This window comes from Carlito syrichta, unplaced genomic scaffold (assembly GCF_000164805.1).
Source record: "Carlito syrichta isolate Samal-C Ts95f unplaced genomic scaffold, Tarsius_syrichta-2.0.1 Scaffold312137, whole genome shotgun sequence".
NCBI lineage: Eukaryota > Metazoa > Chordata > Mammalia > Primates > Tarsiidae > Carlito > Carlito syrichta.
Genome location: NW_007256233.1, coordinates 165,283 through 181,518, shown reverse-complemented (window position 1 = coordinate 181,518; position 16,236 = coordinate 165,283). Strand labels below are relative to the sequence as shown.

The window sequence follows — 16,236 nt, the reverse complement described above, 5'->3', positions numbered from 1 at the left end:
TGGCCCCAGGACAGGTTTGAAAATTTCCCAGCAGGGAAGGACTCAGCTGAATCATGAAGGATTTAGATAGGCGGCCAGACTAAGGAAAGTGCATGGCACATTTAGGGTATAGAGAAAAACAGATCACCTTGTCAGAATTTAGTAGCTAGGAGAGTGAGTGATAGGAAATGCAATTCAAAAGATAGACTGAGATCAAAATCCTGAAGTCTTGAATGTCAGTCTAAAGAGCTTTAGCTTTTATGAAACGGGACTACTAAAGACTTGAGAGAGAAGAAGGGTTTTAGAAAAATTTATCTTGCGGTAGTAAGCAAGATGGATTAAAATGAGGAGTGGCTGAGGCAGGAAGTCGAGTTAGGATGAGCATTATGTTAAGGAAATAAGGGCAACACAAATATGAAAGGGAATTCAATCTCTGCACAAAAGTACTTATCTGCAAATTCCTATGTGCCACATGCCCTCATATTCTAGTAGGTTGATGCATTAGGTTTGTAGTATTTGTTTTTGGCATGGTAACACTGCAGTGTTGGAAGTTTGTTTATGGTTTGTCTTTTGGAGTGGCAATGTTGTGTTTGTGAATACGCCTTGTATTTTGCAGATTTGAAGAAAGTGCTATCTGTGGGCTAAAAAAGATGGAGTGTCAAGTGTAAAAAAGCAAACACTTCTGGCACATTCTCTTGTTTGATTTTAATAGGGGAGTTAGGGCAGCTCAAAACATTGGTGTCGTATCTGGAGAGAATGCCATTGGGGAAAGAATGGCAAGAAAACCATTTTGCCATTTCAAAGAGGGCCACTTTGACCTGAGTGATTCTATGCATTCAGGAAGACCATTGGGCTGTGATGAAGATTGTTTAAATGCTTTAATCCATGATGGTCCATGTAACTCAAACCAAGAATTGGCAAATGCGATGAACTGTGACCAATCCATCATCATGCCATGTATGCATTTTATGGGCAGGTGAAAAATGTTATGGACTTATGCATCAACCTAATACTGTACTTCCCATTCCACCAAATTAGTAGTGACCACACAAACAAACAAAAAACCTAACAAACAGAAATTACAGCCAACAGTGGCTACAGGTGGAGGGGTTAATCATAATAACAAATGGAAGCTTGTCCTTGTTCTAAAGGTTAAGAGAAACGGTTAGCCCCTCTATATGCCAGCTGTAAGGAATAAAAGTACCTGTGCATGGACTACGGGAAGATCTTTGTGTCCATGCCTTGCCCACATGGAAACATCAGGCCTGCTCACAACTTTGGAATAGATAAAGAGCAGAATATGAAACTGAAAATATCTATTGATTCATTCTGGGCATCAAAATTTTCTGTTACCATCCGTTCACTTACTCATCAGTTATTTGACAAACATTTATTGAGCAGTTAAAATGTTTCAGGCACAGTGCTAGTCACAATTTTTTTTAAAAAAACAACACGTTCCTGTCCTCAAGGAGTTGTAGAGGAGACAGATTTGCAACTAAATGCTTAAGATATAAAACCCTGTTGGTCCACTATAATTGTACTTGTGGAATTCTGTATTTCGAAGAGCCACAAATTACGAGGATGAGTGCACAGCTATTTACTACAGCAAAACATTAGAGACCATTTAAATGCCTTAAATCAAAATAAGTCAAAAACTGTCACAAGAGACGAAGGTCATTACATACTGAGAAAAGAGTCGATTCAACAGGAAGATATATTACAAATATATATGCACCCAACATCAGAGTACCTAAATATATAAAGCAAACACTGGCAGATCTGAAGGGAGAAACAGATAGTAACACAAGTGCTGTCTCTTAAACACCAGTCACCTCAGTCTTCTTCAGTACTCTGCTTTCAATGATGGTTAGAACATCCAGACAGAAAATCATTAAGAAAACAACATACTTGAACAACACTATAGACCAAATGAACCTAAAACATTTACCCAGAACATTTCACCCAACAGCAGCAGAATATATGCTCTTTTCAAAAATATACACTGTTTCTATAAACATTCTCCAGGATAGATCATATGTTAGGCCACAAAAAAGTCTGAAATTTAGGATGATTGAAGTTATTCCAGACATCATCTATGACCAAAATGGAATAAAAATTAAAAGCAATCGTGAAAGAAAAATGGGAAAACTCAAATATGTGGATATTAAACATATTCTGAAACAATAACTGAGTCAAAGAAAAAAATCAAAAGGGAAATTAGAAAATGTTGTTAGACAAATGAAAACAAAAATACACCATATCAAAATGTATAGGGTGCAGCAGAAGCAGTACACATGTCTGCACACATGCATATAGAGGAGAAGACATGGAAACATATACACCCAAATTTATAAGCAATGATCACTTCCAGAGAGGGGGTAAAATTTCAATTAGCATAAAATACTTGTAATATTTTAAGCCTCTAACATTTCTTGGAAAGATAGTGCTATGGAAATCCAAACCAGAAACACATAAGATAGGGAAATTAACTTCACTTAGGAAAGAAGGATAGGCATCAGAATACTTGAAATTTGAACTCAATTTTAATTTTAATTTTTTTTTTTTTAAGAGAAGGGTCTCACTCTGTCCCCCAGACTAGAATGCAATGTCCCAATCATAACTCACTGAAACCTTGAACTCTTAGGCTCTAGTAATCTTTTCACTGGGTAGCTAGGACTACAGGCATGCACCACCACCGTCAGCTAATTTTTAAGAACATTTTCATAGAGATGAGCTCTGGCTATGTTGCTCAGGCTGGTCTCAAGTTCATAACCTCAAGCGATCTTCCCACCTTGGCCTCCTAGAGTGCTGGGATAACAGGCATAAGCCATTGTACAAGGCCTGGATTCAGTTTTAAAGGAGAAGTCAGAACTTACCAGTCTGAGAAGAAAAGTGGATCATTCTATGCAGACGAAATTACATATTTAGAGCAATGGAGTAAAAGAGAACAAAATGCTTGTCTGGACTGTGTATCTCCCAGAATCTAAGGTCAAATCCATTGAACCTGGTGTCTTAGACAAGTCTAACCTGGCAAGAGTCTTGTCAACAGTGGTATAGGAAGCACTGGACTGACCTCAAGTCATCTCCAGTCCCAGGACACCAAGGAAATGCCTGACCCTGTTTCAGCTCCTCCAGGAGGATCCATGTAAAATAAACCTACTGAAAGAAAATCTTTCTCCTTCTCCTGCTCCATCTGCCCTGAATAGTCCAACACTCCACTTGGAACTGAATCTCAGCTGGAGGTATAGATCAGTAACAACCTAGCTTCAATCTAATATAATATTTTTTAATTCCCAGGAAAATAGAATATACATACAATTCCCAAATATATGTTAATTATATATCTACATTAATCAGTTTACAAAAAGTCTTTAATCACATCTAAACAATTCATTTTAGTTAATAGACGTAGAAATACACCCACACAAATACCATGAAGTGTTTACAGCTCTGTTCGGCCTCACCTCCAATTTAGATATATTGGAAATCTGCAGTAACTCAAATGAGGAAAATGTTTACATTTCCCGCTGCAAGCTATTTCATACCACAAGGATCTCTCTCTTTTCTCTCAATCTAGATCCAGTAAAGGGATTTCCTTTTGTCACACAGATGAGGAGTGTGTGTGGCGGTGTACCCAAGCACCAGTCAGAGAGATTTGCTAGGACTGGAAAAGTATCATTCATACAACAGACATTTATTGAAGCTCACTCTGTGACAGACCCTGAGTTCTGCATTTGAAATGCTGAAATAAACAAGGCATAGTCTCTGTTTTTGTGATGCTTAGTAGTCCAATGGGAAGTAGCAGGTAAACAAATAATGACAACACAGCAAAATATTTAAAATAGATATGTTTTAGAGTACCATGGGATTATAAATGAAAGAAACCAGATTTGAAAGGTCATATTGTATGATTCCCTTTATACGAAATATCCAGACTAGGCAAATCCATAGAGACAGAAAGTAGATTAGTGGTTACTAGGGGTCAGGAGTGTGGGAACAGAGGGAGGGACAAGATAAGAAGTAACTGCTAGCAAGTACAGGATCTGTTTCTGGAGTAATGAAGATGTGCTGGAATTAGATAGCAGTGATAGTTGCACAATTCTGTGAATATAGTGAAAACCACTTGTTGGGAGCCAGCCACGGAGGCCCACTGAGCATTAGGGATCAGGAAGGACCGTTGACCCGAGACCAATAGGATGCATTCGGGAGCTATTGACCCCATTTCCTCCCCCTTTCTACTCAGCACTAACCAGATTAAGCTCCTGTGAGCTCAAAACATAGAAACTCTGAGATTGGGATGAACACAAGCTAACTTTAGAAGCTCATTGCTCCCATTCTTCCACAAACTGCAGTTTTGTCTTTCACAAAACTTATAATTCAAACTCGTGTCACATCTAAGAGCCTTAGTATTGGTCACAGGCTTCTGGGTCATGATCTTAGGATTTATTGAAGGTGTAAATTGTAGAATACAGTTTTAGAAGACAGCCATTTTGTTGAAAGAATGCGGCTGGGTTACTTGCAGGTAGCCCACTGTGAACTTTAGACTGGGCCACATTCCAAACATTCAGGGATGGGCCACTTTCGTTTGTAAAGTAAATACTTAAGCTTCTATAGAATTGTTTAGCTTGGCATAAATCAATCAGCATAGGATGAAAAAGGTTTATAGAATATGTCAGTCACGGATTAGGTTATCCTTTGTTATGGGATTTTAAGATTATCATATGAAAAGGGTTTAAAGGCAATCATTGATTAAGTTTTCATGGATTAAGGTTTCTGGTGGGTGGGGGACGCCCCTCCCACATCTGACTTTGTGTATAAAAGACCCGTTGTAATTCCCAATAACACTCATTCGCTTCTGCACTAGACTGGAGTCCAGTCTCTTTCTTTCTCTCTTTCTCTCTCTCTCTCTCTCTCTCTTCTTCCCCCCAATCGCCAATGCCATCTCCACCTTTGGGGTACCCTGAACCCGGCTGGAGCTGGTCTCCAGCAACCACTGAATTTTACACTTTTTTTTTTTTTTTTTGCGTTGGAGTGTCACTCTGTCACCCAGGCATACTCATGGCCAACATAGCCTCAACCTGCTGGGCTCAGGTGATCATTCCACCTCAGCCTTTCAAATAGCTTGAACTAAAAGCGTGTGCCATCATGCCCAGCTAATTTTTTAAATTTACTGTAGAGACGAGATCTCGCCATGTTTGCCCAGGCTGGTCTCAAACCCATGGGCTCAGGCAATCCTCTCACCTCTGCCTCCCAAAGTTTAGGGATTATAGCCATGAGCCACCACACCTGGCTGAATTTTACACTTTAAAATGTTGACTTTTATGGTCTGTGAACATTGGTCGTCCTTACATTTGTTAATGCATTGAGTTCCTAAAAACTAATTGTTCCTTTCCTTAGTTTCCAAGTCAAACTCTGAATACCCCAATGAGGGATTGAGTTTATCCATGGATCCACTCATCTCACCATATGTGAATCACTATGCTAGGCCCTAGGGGTAGAAAGATGAAGATTACTAGCTTCAAAAGAGCCACTACACAGACCCTGCTATTAGTTGTGACTCAAGCAACTATAAAATATGAAACATACTTTCAGAAGCATGATAGAAATAAGAATCACAACCAAACATGTATACTTAGGAATTTGATTTATCTGAGTGTTGACATCAATTCAAGCAATAGTTTTGTTTATTTTGAGCCCAGATCTCATTCTGTTGCCCAGGCTGGAGTCTAGTGGCACTATTGCTGCTCAACTCAGCCTGGACCTTCTGGGCTCAGTTGATCCTTCTGCTTCAGTCTTCTGAGTAACTGGGACTACAGGTGGTGCCACCATGCCTAGCTAATTTTTTTTTTTTTTTTTGGTAGGAACAAGGTTTTACTCTGTTGCTGAGACTGGTCTTGAACTCCTGGACTCAAGCAATCCTCCCACCTTAGCCTCCCAAAGTGCTGGGATTATAGGTGTGAACCACCACACCACATCCCAAGCAACAGTTTTAAACCAGAAAAGCACCCAGGGCCTATACATATATATACTTAGTAAACTGGATTGCATTTCTCAGATATAAACGTAAGATGGGGCCGGGCATGGTGGCTCACACCTGTAATCCCAGCACTTTGGAAGGCAGCACCAAGAATATCATCTGAGTCCAGGGGTTCGAGACCAGCCTGGGCAACTTGACAAGACCTCATCTCTAAGCTGAGGCAGAAGGATGAGTCCAGCAGGTCAAGGCTGTGGTGGCCACGGGCATGCCACTGCGCTCTAGCCTGGGTGACAGAGTGAGACTCCAACTGAAATAAATACACAAACAAACAAACGAATGAATGAATGTATGTAGGATGGGCTCAGCTGGAGATCACTTGGCCTCAGTCAGATAAATTATCAAAAGGCAAGAAGCAGGTCAGCATTTACTATATGTTGGCAGATGCGACTGGTGCCCACTTGAAGCAGCAGGAAACATAAAAGGTCAGGCATGGTGGCTCATGCCTGTAACCCCAGCACTTTGAGAAGCTGAGGTGGTAGGATCGCTTAAACCTAGGAGTTTGATACCAGACTCGGCAACACAGCAAGAAACCAATTGTGTTAAAAATAAATAAATAAATAAAAATTTAAGAGAGTGAGGGTGAGGAGAAGAGAAAGGTCAGAAAATACTTTGAACAGTGCACAGACAGCTGGGCAATGAAGAGTGTAAACAGGGTGGTTTGGATTTGACCTAGGGCAGTGGTAAGATTTTGTTAGATCATATCACCCTCTAGAGGTTCTCTCAGGCAGCCCCCTGCCAGAATACTCCTGTTTTTAAAGAATTGTCTGGTTTCTCTTCAAACGAATAAGTCTTTTGCCTTTTATGAAAGATTTCCGTGGAGTGGAACAGTTATGAGTCAGTAACCAAATTTTTTGAGGCCTTGCATATGCAGGGCTAAATATCTTGTGTAGCAAAAACAGATGTGTAGACTTGTGAGGGAAAAAAAAAAAAAAGAATCGTCAGCCCCTTCAGCTTATTTAAATTATGACACCAGAATTTCCATAAAGGAGCGCTGTTGGGTGCCAATTTGGCTGAAGTAGAGATTTCATGATATTTCTTCAGTATTTACATATTTTTTATTTAAATGACCCTTTTATTTGATTGGGGAAGCAAGCTGATAAGAGATTAGAAAGGCTAATGCCTGCCCACAAAGACCACCCTGGTGCTACCACTGCATGAGGCCCAGAATATTATGGGTAATAACGAGTTTTTGTTCCAGAATTGGAGTTCACACAGTACAGACCTGTCTGACCGAGTGGGGGGTTCCCCTGAAGATACGTATGTGGGCATTATTGCAAATAAGAGCTGTCTTGCAGAGTGGTCTTGATAAAGCAGGAGAGTCCAGAGGTGTGACTGAACAAGGTCCTGCAAGGCTTTAACTGATCTATCCTCACTCCTCCCCTAACTCCTCTTAAAGATACCCATTTGCCCTGGAAGGACATAGTCCAATATATCTGCCTGGGAATTTCCCTTGAAAGGTCATTTGTGAGATCAGTAGACGCAGGCACTAGGTCAGTCCTCTGGAGGAGGTGGGCAACCACCAGTGGACATAGTGGATCCACAGCAGCTGCCCAGGAGAGAAACCATAAACCACAGGCAGGGGCTCTTGGTTATGTGAGAGACCACCCCTCCTATACTATGAGGCCACCTTCTCCCAGACTCTTAGAGGGAAAGGGCCCTCTTCTGGAACCTACAGAACTATCAAGAATATTTGGACTGGGGGATCCTGAGGAAACCTTCTAATTACTTCCAGGCAAGAAGGTGGGACTCAGGACAACATTTCTATTCACTGGCCAGTGAAGCCCAGACCATGGGGGCTCCGTGGGTACCTGCTGTGTGTATTCAGAGAGTTGAAGTCAGTATTTGAATCATATTTGAATCAGTTTGCTCTCACATTTTTGAGTGTATCAACCTTTGATCCATTAAAGAATATGATTTGCTTTCTGTATAGCAAATGTGAAATAAAGCAGAGAGAAGACATTGATAACATAAGGTGGAATGTGACAAGGGCTATGTGATAAACAGAATTAGTGTCTAGAAGATTGAGAGATAGAAGTTATAAATTATAACACAAAGACAGTTACATTTTTACCAAGGAGATGGCATTTAAGCTGAGCACTTGAAAAGTGGATAGAATTTGAATAAGGCAGTAAATCTAGAGGAGACAGTGGGTGTAAAGATACAAATGTGGAAAAAGACAGATTTATGCAAATTTGGTTGGAATATAGAATTTGAGTACAAGTTGTGCAAGACGTGGGAGGATGACGTGAAAAGTATGTTGGGACCAGACAGCTTTATATTTTATATCAATAACACAAGTTCTATAACCTCTTTCTATGGAAACATTTAAACCAAGATACAATAATTCACCTAAACTAACACTCTTCTATGAAATGAGGGTGTGAATAGCTAAATAATGACTTTACTACTATTATCCTTTTCTTGTTAAATATTTCAAAACAAAATGCCAAGAATAATAAAAACACATATATCTATTATACAGATTTTACTAATTTTAATCCTATTTCATGTTTGCTTTCAGTTTTATTTTTAGGTAATATATTTCCAGTATCTTATGTCACAAGCAAGGCTGAAGTGAACACTCTAATGATAGTAAGAGACATTTATTGAGTGCTTACTCTGTTCCAGGCACTAGTATAACTGCCATGTGTGAATTAATTCATTTAATACTCACAACCACTATCTGCAGAAGCGATTGTATTAATCTTCATTTAACTAATGTATAGAAAACCTACATAACTTTTCCAAGATGGAAAGGGCCAAGAAATGGCAGTGTTGGGATTTGAATTAGGACATTTTGGCACTTTTTAAAAGGGTATACTTGAATTGTTCTTCTATATATCTCCTAGGGGCTTGTGTGAGAAATTCTCTAGGACAGTAGTTCTTTACCTTTCACGTGCATTAGAATCAAAACCCTTCCACCCCTCAGGTTTCTGATTCAGTGTGTCTTAGTTAAGGCCTGAACATTTGCATATCTAATAATTTCCCTGGCGATACTAATACAGCTAGTCCTGGAACACACTTGAAGAACCACTGTTCCAGGAGAACAGACTTATACATGGAATTGCTAGGGTGTAGAATGCAGGCATCTTTACTTGATACCGGCAAATTGCTCTACAGAGTGATTATACCAACTTATATTCATACCTGTGATGGATGAGAGTTCCATTATGCACATCTGCAACATTTCACTATATCACTTTAGAACTTTGCCAATCTGATGGGGTTAAAATGGTATCTCAATGTGGTTTAATTTGTGTTTTCCCATTAGTGAGTTATGGACCATTCAGATTTGCTCTTCAATTGCCAAATTGTCTTTTTGCCAGGATTTTTGGACAGGTTCTTTTTTTTATATATATTTATAAGAATTCAAACATCTTGAATGCTAATCTTTTGTCAGTAATTAGAAAACATTTTCTCCCATTTGGTAGCTTATCTTTTTTGGTTTTTGGTTTTTTTTTTTTTGAGTCGGAGTCTCACTCTGTCGCCCAGACTGGAGTGCAGTGGCCACTACCGGCCACCGCAGCCTCGACCTGCTGGGCTCCGGTGTTCCTTCCGCCTCAGCCTTCCTAGTAGCCGGAATTACAGGCATGCGCTACCACGCCCGGCTGATTTTTTGATTTATTGTAGAGATGAGGTCTCGCTGTCCAGGCGGGTCTCGAACCCGCGGGCTCAGGCAATCCACTCACCTCAGCCTCCCAAAGGCGCGGGATTGCAGGCTGAGCCACCGAGCCCGGCGGTAGCTTATCTTTTAACCTTGAAGTTTTTCTTTATAGCTTGCTATTTATGTCTTATTTGGCAAATCCTTACATAGTCATAAGTCATAAAAATAGAATTTTGTTTTAAAAAGTTTTGCTTTTCACATCTGTAATTTATTTTATGTATATTGTAAGTCAAAAATGATTTCCTGAGGGGCACATGACAACACAAAGGGTATCTGGTCCACTACCTAAAGAAGTGAGGACCACCTAGAATCCCAAACTTCACCTGCATGCAGCCTACTTATGTAGTAAATCCTCACTTGTACTCCACAACTCTGTAATAAATAAATACATAATTTTTTTGCATAAGGATACCTATTGTCTCAGAACTGTAAGGGTAAAATTTTTTTTTTTTTCACTCACAAGGGGCAAAGAGATCATTTCTCCATTTCTTAAAGAGACTTTTCTTGGAGAGACATAGTTTATCTGAGTCTTTACTTTTGTAATTGAGATAAATCTCTCTAGCAATTAAGCCCAGTCTCCAGTTTTTATAATAACAGCTATAGGCCGGGCTCGGTGGCTCAGCCTGTAATCCCAGCGCTTTGGGAGGCCAAGGGGAGTGGATTGCCTGAACTTTGGGGTTCGAGACCCGCCCAGTCGATTTGGCGAGACCTCATCTCTACAATAAATCAAAAATTAGCCGGGTGTGAGTTCTGGCTACTTGGAAGACTGAGGCGGAAGGATCGCTGGAACCCAGCAGGTTGAGGCTGCAATGGCCAGGAGCGTGCCACTGCACTCCAGTCTGGGCGACAGAGTGAGACTCCAACTCAAAACAAAAACAAAAACAAACAAACAAAAAATAACAGGTATATATCCAAGATCAAGGACCAAATAACCTCTGGATATATTTTTTAAATATCTCTGGAATTAGCTCAGGAATTAGCTCAGGATCTCTCACAAGATTTACAGGGACTGCTATGATTAATCTTTTGAGGAGATGAGAAGTTATTCTTTTTTCTGCTATGCCATATAAAATTCTATTCCAACCTCATAGTCACTTTTCTGATACTGCACATGCTTGTAAATCTGTTACTGCTTACTCAAAAACATATTGTTTTCTCTCTTCTGGAATGGTACAACAAAGTCTTTTGTTGGCAGGAATGTTTTTTCTTCATCAGAACCGCCCTATATCACTGCTATGTGGACATTCCTCAAATCTTTATGTTTACACATACACATGGATCTGTTTCTAGGTTTTCTCTTCTGTTCCATGCTCTATTTATAGGTCTCTGCATCAATTCCACACTGTCTTAATACTTTTTAATAAATTTTGATATTTGATATAATAAGTCCTCCCCAGCCAAATTAATCTTCAAAATTGTCTTGGCTTTTCTTGGTTCTTTACTTTTAATACAAATGTTAGTATTATTAGCTTGTTTAGTTATGCAAAAATATTGGAAATTGTGGTTGGAATTGAACAAAATTTAAAACACTATTTTCCCATCTATAAATATGGAATTATCTCTCTAGTTATTAAAAACAAGGACTTTTTCCCTTAAATTTGTTACTTTGCTAAACGTCTAGAACACTGCCTAGCTCAATATATAACTTTTTAATTACTGTGGTAGATTAATCTATTTTATTCCTTGCCCTTCTGACATAAACCATACTTTATCACAATGTATTAATTTTTATATGATCTTTTATTTGTTTTGCTATCAATTTATATTTTTGCATCTGCTCATAAATTAAGCTATACTTTTATCCCCTGATATCATCCTTACATGTTTTAAATATTAAGGTCATATTAGCTCAACAATGCATTGGGTTTCTTTCTCTGTTTTTCTATTCTTTAAAGCATTTGTATAAGATAAGTATTTTCTGTTCCTCCAATTTTTGGTAAAAATTCGAAAACTATCTAGGCCTGGTGTCTGAGGGAAAGATGTTTACATTAGATTTAGTTTCTCTAACAATTATTGGCTTACCTAGATTTTTAAATATTTTATTGAGTCAATTTTGATACACAAAGGGTGCAAAAAAATGTATACACATTTTAAGGAAGGAAAAACTGTATTAAAATTGTAATAATATATTCTGATAACAAAAGATGAATACGAGTCACCTTTGACTTCTGTCATTACAAGAGGTGCTCAAAGTATGGACTATCAGTGTCCAGACACTTCTGCTTAGGGTGAACTAAAAGTAATACATAGAAAACATCTCTTAAAATGTGCATACATTTTTTTTTTGGCACTCTCATATTAGTTTTCTAAGAAATTGTCCATTTTTTTTCACAATTTCTACTTTATTGTCACAAAGCTTCATAGCATTATCTTATTGTATATGCAGGTACAACACCATTTTTATTCTTAGTGTTTGAAGAGGGGGGGTCCTGTACAAAGTAACGGCATAAGCATTTGGATCTAAATAATAAATAAAACATATTATAAATATAATTTGCTTAGAAACCAAAAAATGCATTCAACTCAAGATTTAATGAGGCCATCATAAAATATTTATTCTGGAAAACAGTGGAAGTACTACTTATCATAATGAGTGAGACAGAGTTACGTTAAGCTTTAAAAGCATTGATTTAAAACACACGTAGGCCCCTTGTACAGCACAGGCCCCGCTGATATGTCAAAGAAGAAAGGACTGAGTGCATAAGAGTGCCCACATGATGGGAATATTTTTTGAGACGAAAGATGTATTTCTTTTTTTTTTTTTTTTTGAGTTGGAGTCTCATTCTGTCGCCCAGACTGTAGTGCAGTGGCCGCTCCCGACCACCGCAGCCTCGACCCGCTGGGCTCAGTCTTCCAAGTAGCTGGAACTAGAGGCCCACGCTACCACGCCTGGCTAATTTTTTATTTTATTGTAGAGATGAGGTCTCGCCAAGTTGCCCAGGCGGGTCTGGAACCTGCGGGCTCAGGCAATCCACTCACCTCGGCCTCCCAAAACGTTGGGATTACAGGCTGAGCCACCGAGCCCGGCTGAAAGACGTTTTTCAATTAAAAGACATGGAGAAGATTGCTCCTAAAGAGAAATGCATGACTGCTATGTCAGTAAAAGAAGTCCTTAAAATTAGTTGATGATAGCATGGTGGACTGTGAGAGGACTGGAGCTTCGAATTATTATTGGACTTTTCCAAGTAAAGCTCTTCATGCACGGAAACGTAAGTCAGAAGTTCTGGAATCTGAGGGAAATCAAAAGCATGCAAATCCACAAAAAAGCATCGAAAAAGCTAAAATTGGCCGCCAGGAGACGGAAGAGCAAACCATGCTAGCCAAAGAGCTGTCTTCGCTTCTGGACCAAAGGGAACAGCTGAAAGCAGAAGTAGAAAAATACAGAGAATGTGACCCGCAAGTTGTGGAAGAAATACGTCCAGCAAATAAAGTAGCCAAATAAGTTGCTAACAGATGGATTGATAACATATTTCCAATAAAGTCTTGGACCAAAAGAAAATTTGGATTTGAAGAATAAAATTGATAAAGATTTTGGAATTCCAGAAGACTTTAAAATGTCGGATGGTGGTGAAGGATCTATGAACCTGTAAGTATGTAAATTTTTAAATGTTATGCAATTAAATGTACCGAGAGACGTGTGTTCCATTCAAAAACGCGGACAAGAAAACCCGAGAACACAAACAGGATGCGCAAAAGAGAAAAGCACGCCGTCGCGGTGTTTTACGGCTGTCGCGCTACCCGCGGCCGTGAAACAGGTAAAGCTGGGAGTGAAAAACCAGGTCCGGGAGCCAGAGCCGGAGCCGGAGCCAGAGCCCAAGGAAGAGAATGACTAGGAGGGGTGCAGAACCGCAGCAACGAAACGGGCGGCACTTTGTTGTGGTTTACTCGAGCGACATCCCTCCGCCCTTCCAGCCTCTGCGCGTGTGCAGCCTGCTTGGCGCCACTGGCTGGTGGGAGCCTCCACTGGCTGGTGGGAGCCTCCACTGGCTGGTGGGAGCCTCCACTGGCTGGTGGGGAGCCTCCACTGGCTGGTGGGAGCCTCCACTGGCTGGTGGGAGCCTCCACTGGCTGGTGGGGAGCCTCCACTGGCTGGTGGGGAGACTGCCCGTGTTCGTGCAGCGCAGAGAAAGCACCGGCGCATAACAAGGCCCCGGTATAACCAGGACTCCGCCAAGGGCAGGGTGGAGTCCCACGACCAGCGCCTAACGGCGGGGCTGCCCTGACCCCCACAGTGGCGGCCAGCGCAAGGCCCCTCCGCCTGGATCTGGAGGCGTCCTGGGGACAGGCGTCCTTGGCACAGGTACCCGGCCATTAGTGCCCCGGTCCAGGTCGGTCTCCCGTGGGCATCCCTTCATAGAACCGCAGGAAGAAAATTAGTTGTGCATGTGTTCCCTAATTCTTACCGTAGGCTATTTTTGTATAGGAACTCCCTGCTTTTGCCATTGAGGCAGGTTATTCAGTGCAGGCTAGACGTAGATAAACTTATTGAAGGCAGTTTAAATTAAAATAGGGTAAACCTTCAGACATCTTTCTTATCGGTACACGACCTTCACCCTATGGATCAGGCACACTAGACCTGACCACGTCGTGAGCTGGAATGTACGTTTACCACTGAGGCAAATCACAGAAACAATAGGGAATTATCCAAAATAGACATCATGTTCTAAGAAAAGCCCAAATCTAGTTAGCCAATAACTTTATTTAGAAGGCCCCTGTGACCTTAGAAGGTTGAGAGATAATTTTAATCAAACCTTGTAACTAGACACCCCCTTAGCTCATCAAAGGTGGAGAGATGGTAATCAAAACTGGTAGCCAGATACTGCAGCCCACTGCTTAGTTCATGGTTAGCTTGAGAGTGGTCAAACCTGTGTTTGATTACAGTTTTTGATGGCTGGTCAGGGAAGCTGTGTGCCCTTAGCTGTTTAGCCTGTCTGGCTTCCAACAGATGGAGCAGGTGACTAGGCAGTGCAGCAGGGCATACCTGTTTATGTTAACAGATGCAGCAACAACTGCTGGTGGCTAGTTGATTCCATCGTTGGGATTCTGGGAATATTCCAGCTGAGAGCCATTTTCTTGGGGGTTTCTCCCTTGTTTTCCTCTTGTGGCATCAGCTACCTTCAATGTTTTGTGGGTGTAAGGAAAATGGTATTTGGGGAAGTTGATGGGCTTCAAGACTGGGCAAGTCAAACCAGTGGGCACACTGGGAATCCTCTGTCTTTGCCATTTGGGCTTTTATGCCATTTAGACCAAATACTGGCCATTTGTGTTACTGGTTGGTCTTTCCAGTCTCCCTCTGCAGAAATTAGTTTGAGAGAACTCAGTTTGTCTTGAGATTTTTTGTATCTGTATTCTCTTTTCCCTTAAAGATGGGATCTGAGTTTCTATTCCATCTAAAAGTCCTTTGGGTTGTATCTTGACTGAATGGAACACCTACAGTTACAAGCCCATGACAAAAGAATATATACTACCAGGCCTATCTTAGAATCTGGAGAACGCTGATCCTTGAATGGTAAGTTGAATTATAATACTATATTATAATTAGTTATTCTAGCCGGGCTCGGTGGCTCAGCCTGCAATCCCCACGCCTTTGGGAGGCTGAGGTGAGTGGATTGCCTGAGCCCGCGGGTTTGAGACCTGCCTGGGCAGGCAAAACCTCATCTCTACAATAAAACAAAAAATCAGCCAGACGTGGTAGTGCGTGCCTGTAATTCCGGCTACTTGGAAGGCCAAGGCGGAAAGATCACAGGAGCCCAGCAGGTCGAGGCTGCAGTGGCCGGGAGTGGCCATTGCACTCCAGTCTGGGCGACAGAGTGAGACTCCAACTCATAAATAAATAAATAAATAATTAGTTATTCTGCCAAAGATCTAGAAAGTGGGATGAAATGCTATATGTTTAAGCCTTTATGTTATTGTATAATAAAGATTCAGCTCATGAGGGATCTCAGTTAATGATACCAAGAAGTGGGAAAAGGAACCCCCCTTTCCAGGATCATAAGACTCAGAAAGAAAAAGATAACGACATAGGCTTTATAAGTGTTTTAAGCCCTCTTCCTCCCCTTTCTCCAGCACCAGGAGTGTTGGCTCCCCAAGTCATTAATTGCTGCTTAGGATTTTGAGAATGGCAGTGGAGCATTGGCTCCACCTCAGTATGATGAATGTATGGTCTCCCCCTTTAAGTTTCTCCAGGGCGTCCAATTCGGTTAGGGTGTTCCCACAATTGGAGCAGGGCAGTTCCTTCTGAGGCAGTACTCAGTCAATGGACTAAACCATCAAGGGCAGCTGGCTGGGTATTACTGGATGTTTTCAATGTCTGATTTGTTGAACTTAAAAAGTACCAATCTAAAACGGGCTCGGTGGCTCAGCCTGTAATCCCTTGCCTTTGGGAGGCTGAGGTGAGTGGATTGCCTGAGTCCGCGGGTTCAAGACCCGCCTGGGCTACTTGGCGAGAACTCATCTCTACAATAAATAAAAAAAAAATTAGCCAGGCGTGGTAGCGCGCACCTGTAGTTCCGGCTACTTGGAAGGCTGAGGTGGAAGGATCGCCAGAGCCCAGCAG

General features: G+C 41.0%; 1 protein-coding gene and 1 pseudogene across 2 annotated transcripts in view; one reads left to right on the top strand and one right to left on the bottom strand.

Annotated features, from left to right (window-relative positions):
- Positions 1–16,236, bottom strand: part of CCL28 (C-C motif chemokine ligand 28) — a 53,642-nt gene that overhangs the window by 25,934 nt on the left and 11,472 nt on the right. The gene's annotated exons all lie outside the window — the stretch shown is intronic.
- On the top strand, positions 753–13,270 carry LOC103272124 (annotated as a pseudogene).